This window comes from Carassius gibelio, chromosome B13, assembly GCF_023724105.1.
Source record: "Carassius gibelio isolate Cgi1373 ecotype wild population from Czech Republic chromosome B13, carGib1.2-hapl.c, whole genome shotgun sequence".
In the NCBI taxonomy this organism is placed as follows: domain Eukaryota; kingdom Metazoa; phylum Chordata; class Actinopteri; order Cypriniformes; family Cyprinidae; genus Carassius; species Carassius gibelio.
In genome coordinates, this window is record NC_068408.1 from 14,121,618 (window position 1) to 14,128,973 (window position 7,356).

Sequence of the window (7,356 nt, forward strand, 5' to 3'; positions counted from 1 at the left end):
CTTGTTTCTCAGCTTCCTCTTGACAGTAGCCCATAGATTCTCTCTGGGATTCAGGTCTGGTGAGTTTGCTGGCCAGTCAAGCACACCAACACCATGGTCATTTAACCAACTTTTGGTGCTTTTGGCATTGTGGGCAGGTGCCAAATCCTGCTGGAAAATGAAATCAGCATCTTCAAAAAGCTAGTCAGCAGAAGGAAACATGAAGTGCTCTAAAATTAGCCTGAATGCACTGTAAGTCGCTTTGGATAAAAGTTTTAATTTCTTGGTAATTTCTTTGTAAACGGGTGCAGTGACTTTGGTATCCAAGCTTGAATACAGCACGCTGTGAGCAGCCAGCTTCTTTGGCAATGAATGTTTGTGGCTTACCGTGCTTGTGAAGGGTGTGTCATGGTTGTTTAACCGTGATCTCGGGGTGTTTGCACTTTGTGGTGATATCTGTGTGTTTCGCGTCTGCACTGATTAGCTTGTGGGCGTCTCTGTTAATTGTCATCAGCAACAGCTGCAACTCATTACTCATCCACTATATATTGGCTTGTTTCAAGTCTTGTGTTTGTGAGATTGTTGTTTCATGTTTGATGTGGTTACCCTGTTAGTTGGCTTAAGTGTTGTCTGCGTTGGATGTCTGTGTTTTCCTCAGAACCTTCGGCTCTATTCCCCGCAGTTCCTGTGCCATCTTCTCCTGCTGCCTACTCACCGTCATCATCCGGACTAATCACCTTCTCTCCGCCATCATCCGGATTCCTCACCTTCTCACCACTACCACGGAGTGTCGTCTTCTCAGCCTCTTTGTTTATTTGTGTCTTTGTATTACACTCAGCTCATTAAAACTGTTCACTCGCATCTGCTTCCAGACTTTCCTTAATCCACCATCACTTAACGATCTCACCACCATGGAAGCAGCGATCACCAATACCCTCATGGATTTCATGCACCACAGCGTCAAAAGAATGGATCAGCAGCAGGAGAGCATCTCGAACACCGGACGCGCTGTCCAAGCGCTGGTGGCACAGGTGTCTGAGCTCACCCAGCAGATCCATCAACTAACGTCTCCCACTGCGCCCATCGCACCGCCTGCTCCGTCCGTCCCCCGGGAGATTCCCCAGGACCACTTCCGGCCAGAGCCGCGACTTCCGGCGCCGGAGAACTATGCAGGTGAGCCAGCGTTTTGCAAAACTTTCTTAACTAAGTTTTCAATGCATTTCAACCTACAGCCCCGCACCTTCGCTACTGAGGATTCTAAAGTAGCGTTCACGCTCACATTATTATCTGGCAAGGCTGCCTTATGGAGGATGGCGGTGTGGGAAAATCAACACCCGTGTTGTGCCTCGTTCCACGCCCTCTCTGAGGAAATGAGAGTCTTCGACCGGGCCGCGACAGGGGAAGCCGCAGGGAAGCCGCTCATCGACTCTCGGAACTCCGTCAAGGCTCTTCCTCAGTAACCGACTACTCCATCGAGTTCCGCACCCTGGCGGCCGTGTGCCAGTGGAACGAGGCGGCGCAGTGGGATAGATTCCTGCATGGGTTATCCGACCGTGTTTAGCAAGAGATCTACCTCCTCGAGCTGCCCCCTACTCTTAACGGACTCATTGAGTTGGCTCTACAGATTGACGCACGGATTAATCGCCTGGCCGCCAACCCAGTCCTTCAAGGTCTACCATCTCTCCTGCTAGGGGGCACTTGAGTTGAGAGAACACGGTCGGTTCTGTTGACGACCACGAGCCCATGCAGGTGGGTAGAGCTCGGCTGTCCCGGAGGGAGAGGGAACGGCGGAGGTCCCAAGGACTGTGTTTGTACTGTGGAGACTCTGCTCATAACACCTACTCATGCCCGGTAAAAGAGCCAGCCCGATAGTAAACTTGAGTCTACTATCGGGTGGGATCACCGCTGAGAAGTCCTCATCGACCCTCCTTCCGGTGAAACTGCGGTGGAAGAATCAACATCACGAATGTCACGCCCCTTCTGGACTCCAGAGTCGAAGGTAATTTCATTGATTCTTCACTTGCACATCACTTGAACATTCCTGTCCTTCCTGTGTCTCTCCCCATCCATGTCACCGCACTCAACGGCCAGGAACTGCCTCACGTCACACACCATACTGAACCCATCACACTGCTCACATCTGGAAACCATAAAGAAACCATATCCTTTTTTCTTATGGACTGCCCCGTTGCTCCCATTGTTTTAGGTCACCCCTGGTTATCCAAGCATAATCCACGAGTGGAATAGGGTTCTAACACTGTCACAAAAATGTCATGAGTCTTGTCTGGTTTCTGCTTGTCCTGTTGTCCCGGTTTCTGTCTTTCAGAAGGAGAACATGGTTTTGCCAAACGTGCCCGTTGAGTATCTGCACCTGAAGGAAGTGTTCGGTAAGTCCCGTGCTGCTTCTTTCCCTCCACATCGTCCCTACGACTGTGCCATAGACTTAGTGTCAGGTAAGTCTCCGCCTAAGGGCAAGTTATACTCTCTTTCTATTCCTGAGAGGGAGGCCATGGAGAAATACATTTCTGATTCCTTAGCCTCTGGGTTCATCCGTCCTTCCTCTTCTCCAGCCGGAGCGGGGTTCTTTTTTTGTGGGTAAGAAGGATGGTTCTCTGCGACCTTGCATTGATTACCGAGAGCTGAACAACATCACTATAAAGAATACCTATTCTTTACCACTCATGTCTTCAGCTTTCAAGAGGTTGCAGGGAGCATCCATATTCACAAAATTGGATTCACGTAATGCTTATCATTTGGTCCGCATCAGGAAGGGGGATGAATGGAAAACCGCCTTTAATACCCCTAGAGGGCACTTTGAATAATTGGTAATCTTGTAGATGGGGAACCGACATATTCGGTTAATCGTATTCTGGACTTGAGAAGGAGGGGACAAGGATTCCAGTATGTGGTGGACTGGGAAGGTTACGGTACGGAGGAGAGGAGTTGGGTACCTGCTAGGGACATATTGGATCACTCCCTTATTTGACTACAATCAGCAGGTAGGCCCTTCTGGGAACTCCAGGAGGAGTTCTTAGAGGGGGGGGGGGGTACTGTCACGGTTGGCAATCCGTGATCTCGGGGGGTTTTGCACTTTGTGGTGATATCTGTGTGTTTCGTGTCTGCACTGATTAGCTTGTGGGCGTCTCTGTTAATTGTCATCAGCAACAGCTGCCCCTCATTACTCATCCACTATATATTGGCTTGTCTCACGTCTTGTGTTTGTGAGCTCATTGTTTCATGTTTGATGTGGTTACCCTGTTCGTTGGCTTAAGTGTTGTCTGCGTTGGATGTCTGTGTTTTCCCCAGAACCTCATCCACTCTTCGCACGTTCACTCAGCCACGGACCCTTACCTTCAGCTCTATTCCCCGCAGTTCCTGTGCCATCCTCTCCTGCTGCCTACTCCCGTCATCCGGACTACTCACCTTCTCTCCGCCATCATCCGGATTCCTCACCTCACCACCACCACCACGGAGGTTCGTCTTCTCAGCCTCTTTGTTTATTTGTGTCTTTGTGTTACTCAGCTCATTAAAACTGTTCACTCGCAGGGTGTCAATGATTGTCTTCTGGACAACTGTCAGATCAGCAGTCTTCCCCATGATTGTGTAACCTAGTGAACCAAACTGAGAGACCATTTTGAAGGCTCAGGAAACCTTTGCAGGTGTTTTGAGTTCCTTGACTGATTGGCATGTCACCATATTCTAATTCTAATTTGGGTTGTGTTTTTGTTAAATGTGAGCTAAAATCAAATAAAAGAACCGAAGACTTAAACCACTTCAGTCTGTGTGCACTGAATTTATTTAATCCACAAGTTTCACATTTTGAGTTGAATTCTGCTTGCAGATTTAACTGGCATCTTTTTCTTTATTCTTTTATTTCTGGTGTTCTCTTCGTTGAAGGAAGATGTGCATTCTTTAGTTGCTGAGTCTATGCTGCCAAGCTCTAGGGTGAAGTCAGGTAAAGTGGGACACTTTTTGGTAAATTGCATTTTAAACAACCTAAATCAGAGTGTATTAATATTATGTGTTTTGTTTAAATAGATTGTAATGAAGGCCACTATGGTGAAATTTTCCCAATTTATGTATTTATTAACAAACTCTTCATCTTTAAACACCATCTGACACCCTCTTCAGCAAACTGGAAGCAATCAGGTTGAGTGGGACACTTTGTTAGGGAAAGTGGGACACTATTTTATGGTTAAAATGAGCAAAATACAACCCCAATTCCAATGATGTTGGGAAGTTGTGTAAAACGTTAATAAAAACCAGAATATATGCATTGAAAATGTGTGGCGCATTATGAGGTGCAAAATACAACAACAGGGACCTTCAATTAATTAATACTTGGAAGGATTTTAAAAAAATGCATTTCTGGAACTAATGCAAAAATTGTAACACTGTAAACTTCACTATACATTCAATGAATGGAACTTTCATTAAGCCTACATCCTTTTAACAACTTCAGTGAATGCATCCAAGACAGATGAAGTCATCCATAAGTCCGTTGAGCTCTCCGCAGGACTCATGATACCACCGTTGGCAGTGGCAGCAAGCCACCCATTCCTCATTGGCCTTTGGGTCACTTGCATCCCCATAGACCCTCTTACAACCAGTATAGGGGTCACTTCCCTGAACTGTTGCAGGGGAGGAAACGCAGCTTTTTGGGGGCGGACACCAGCAGGCTTAGGCACTTTGGTTGTTTTTGGTTTCTTTTTGTCTCCTTTGGCCTGCTTTAATTTTGGTTTGTGTCCTTCAGTCACCTCCTGCTCATATTCTTCAATAGCCCCTGCCATTCTCTCTTCACTCCACTGGTTTAGTTTTCTTCCTTTCCTACTTTGCTGTCTTTTCCTTTTCTGTATTGCCCTGTCACTCCTTTTTTTTCTCTCTCTCTCTCTGTATGGGTGCCATCTTGTGTATATTGAAAAATATTTTTTTTAATAAAAATTTTATAGTCAGACACATTATTATTATTACGTTTAACTTTAAAATGTTATCTTTTTGTTCATGAAATGGCTGCACTGTGTTTGCTAGCATTAGCCCTAAAACTGTCCCACTCAACCTGAAATGCACTGTCCCACTCAACCTAACACTGTCAGGTTGAGTGGGACAGTGCTGTGAATCAAATTTTCACAAATATTTTATACAGTTAGATGCTAATTGTTATTAATCTCTAATACACAGACAGTATAAATGTATGTAAAAGCAAAAGTTTTATTGCTACATCATAAGTGACAGAATTATCAACCTTATTATTCTGAAATAGATTTACACATGCCGGGTGACTTACCATGAGGTCCCAGTTGTCAAGCAATTTGAAAAATAACAACTGGACCACATCTGTGATGTCACATCAATCACAACCTTTATTTCATATCCAATAGACATTCAGCTACAACACAGCTTACAAAATTAACCCTTTACAGTACCCAAAAGCTTAAGTGTCCCACTCAACCTGATGTCCCACTCTACCTGAATAGACCCTAATTCTCTGTTGCATTAGATTTTTTGGCACTTGGTAATGTCTATGGGTCCAGACTTGAAATCTAATGATAAACTCCAGTTAGATTTAAAGGTCCCACTCCTTCCTTCCTGCACGTGGATCTTGGAGTCATTCTGTACATTAAAAACATAACAGGACATCTTCAGCCCAAGGTCTTAATAACAACCTATAAGGAATCTATCATAATTCAGATGCTTACCTCTTGGCTTTCAGACTGGCTCAGTGAAACCGAGGTTCTGTAAGGGTGTTGGGTCTACAGCACTGCGCGTCCTGTCCACCAGTGAGAAACAAGCGGTCTCTTATTCATTCCCTTAATATATAAATCAAATGGACAATAGAGGGTGATGCGCCCAATCGTCATTTATGTCCCTTTGTCATATCTGCGCTCTAGGGCAAAGAAATTGAGTCAAGTGGCCAATCAGAGACGGCCCTTTCAGAAATGTACCTTCGGCTTTAAGAAATAAACAAGTGAAGATTTGAAAAAGAAGGTAGAATATGTAATGTGACGTTTTCTATAGTTGTCTGTTGTTGTTTTTATAAAAGCCTAGCAATTATGCATTAATTTAATCTAATTAAAACCATTTCATCAAGATAAACAGCTTATTGAAAATATAATTGCTTATGAGCCTTTATTTTGTATTCTATAATTAATCATTATCGAATTGTAAAAATTGTACTGTATATTCATGACGTTTTCCCACACATCAACTTCTGAGTAATAAAAAAAAGTTCACGGAGCAGGATTATTTTCCAGTTAATGTTATTTGTTTTGACATATAATCACGCAGGAATTGAACAATGTAGTATACATTTTATTGGCAGTTAACATGACAATTTCAACAAGAAATGTTCAGTTTTAGAAACTGAAAATAATTACTGAGATAAACAATTTTATTTTAGTGTCATTGCCGTTGTGTGCCTTGTGGCGACATTCCTGTGCGTAAATTGTGCTCTAGTGCACAAAACACTGGGAAGATTGCACTGGTGTCTCCAAACGGAAACCGTTATTAAGAACATCCCAGTGCGCGCGTCGTAAATGTGGTCGCGCTTGCAAACTAAAGACTTTCACAATGGTGGGATAGTACGAGTTTACATTTGGCCCCATGTCTTGATAAATCTTCATTTATTTTAGAGACCAAGAGCACTATTGAGGTCGCAAAATATTTACCATGACGCCCAAGTGTTCACAAAGGCACTCGTCGCCAGTGTAACTAAATATGTAGCCTATTTTGTAGGACATTTGATAACCATATGTTTTCAACAAAATTGACAAACAAAGCAAGGAGATATAGAATGTTTTCGTGCTGTTATCAAGGCCTCGAAATAATCCAAAGTAAACCAAATATTACCGCTTTACAAATAACTTTTGATGCCAGATCCATATTGGGATATCGCGGGACAGGTGTGGGTTTAGGACTGTCAGATTTGTCCCCCGATTTATTTTGTTAAATCAGTGACTAGTAATATCTTGCTTTTTATGCAAAGTATGGGTGACTTTTTTGCTGTGGAAATCATAGATATCGCAAAGAACCTGGTATAAGAAAAAAGTTGTCTTACTGAAAAGCAGGTGATACCTAGCCTCGCTATCTTGACTAATACTTCTTCATCTGCTGCACTTAACAATATATTGCAATTATTTATGAAACGAAATCTGTTTCTTATTATTTTAGCAAACAGAAGTACCAGGTGGAGCTTTATTTTCATCGCCAGGATTTGTTTGAAGGGCATCTGAAGAAGGCAATCAAGGACTGAAACTCGCTGACCAGCTTTTTGCCATCCATTTGTCCCAAACTGTCAGAAAAGCTATTTAATTCTTCTCTCTTGTTCCGACGCGGGAAAAGCGCCACATAAAGAAGAATAGGAAACTTCACTGCGAAGAC

At 43.5% G+C, this 7,356-nt stretch overlaps 1 long non-coding RNA gene across 1 annotated transcript; it reads left to right on the forward strand.

Annotated features, from left to right (window-relative positions):
* The first annotated feature begins 189 nt into the window (after positions 1–189).
* Positions 190–3,751, forward strand: LOC127970620 (uncharacterized). The gene is made up of 2 exons (XR_008156639.1): positions 190–3,453; positions 3,526–3,751. It is a non-coding gene; the product is annotated as an uncharacterized LOC127970620 (long non-coding RNA).
* The last annotated feature ends 3,605 nt before the right edge of the window (positions 3,752–7,356 follow it).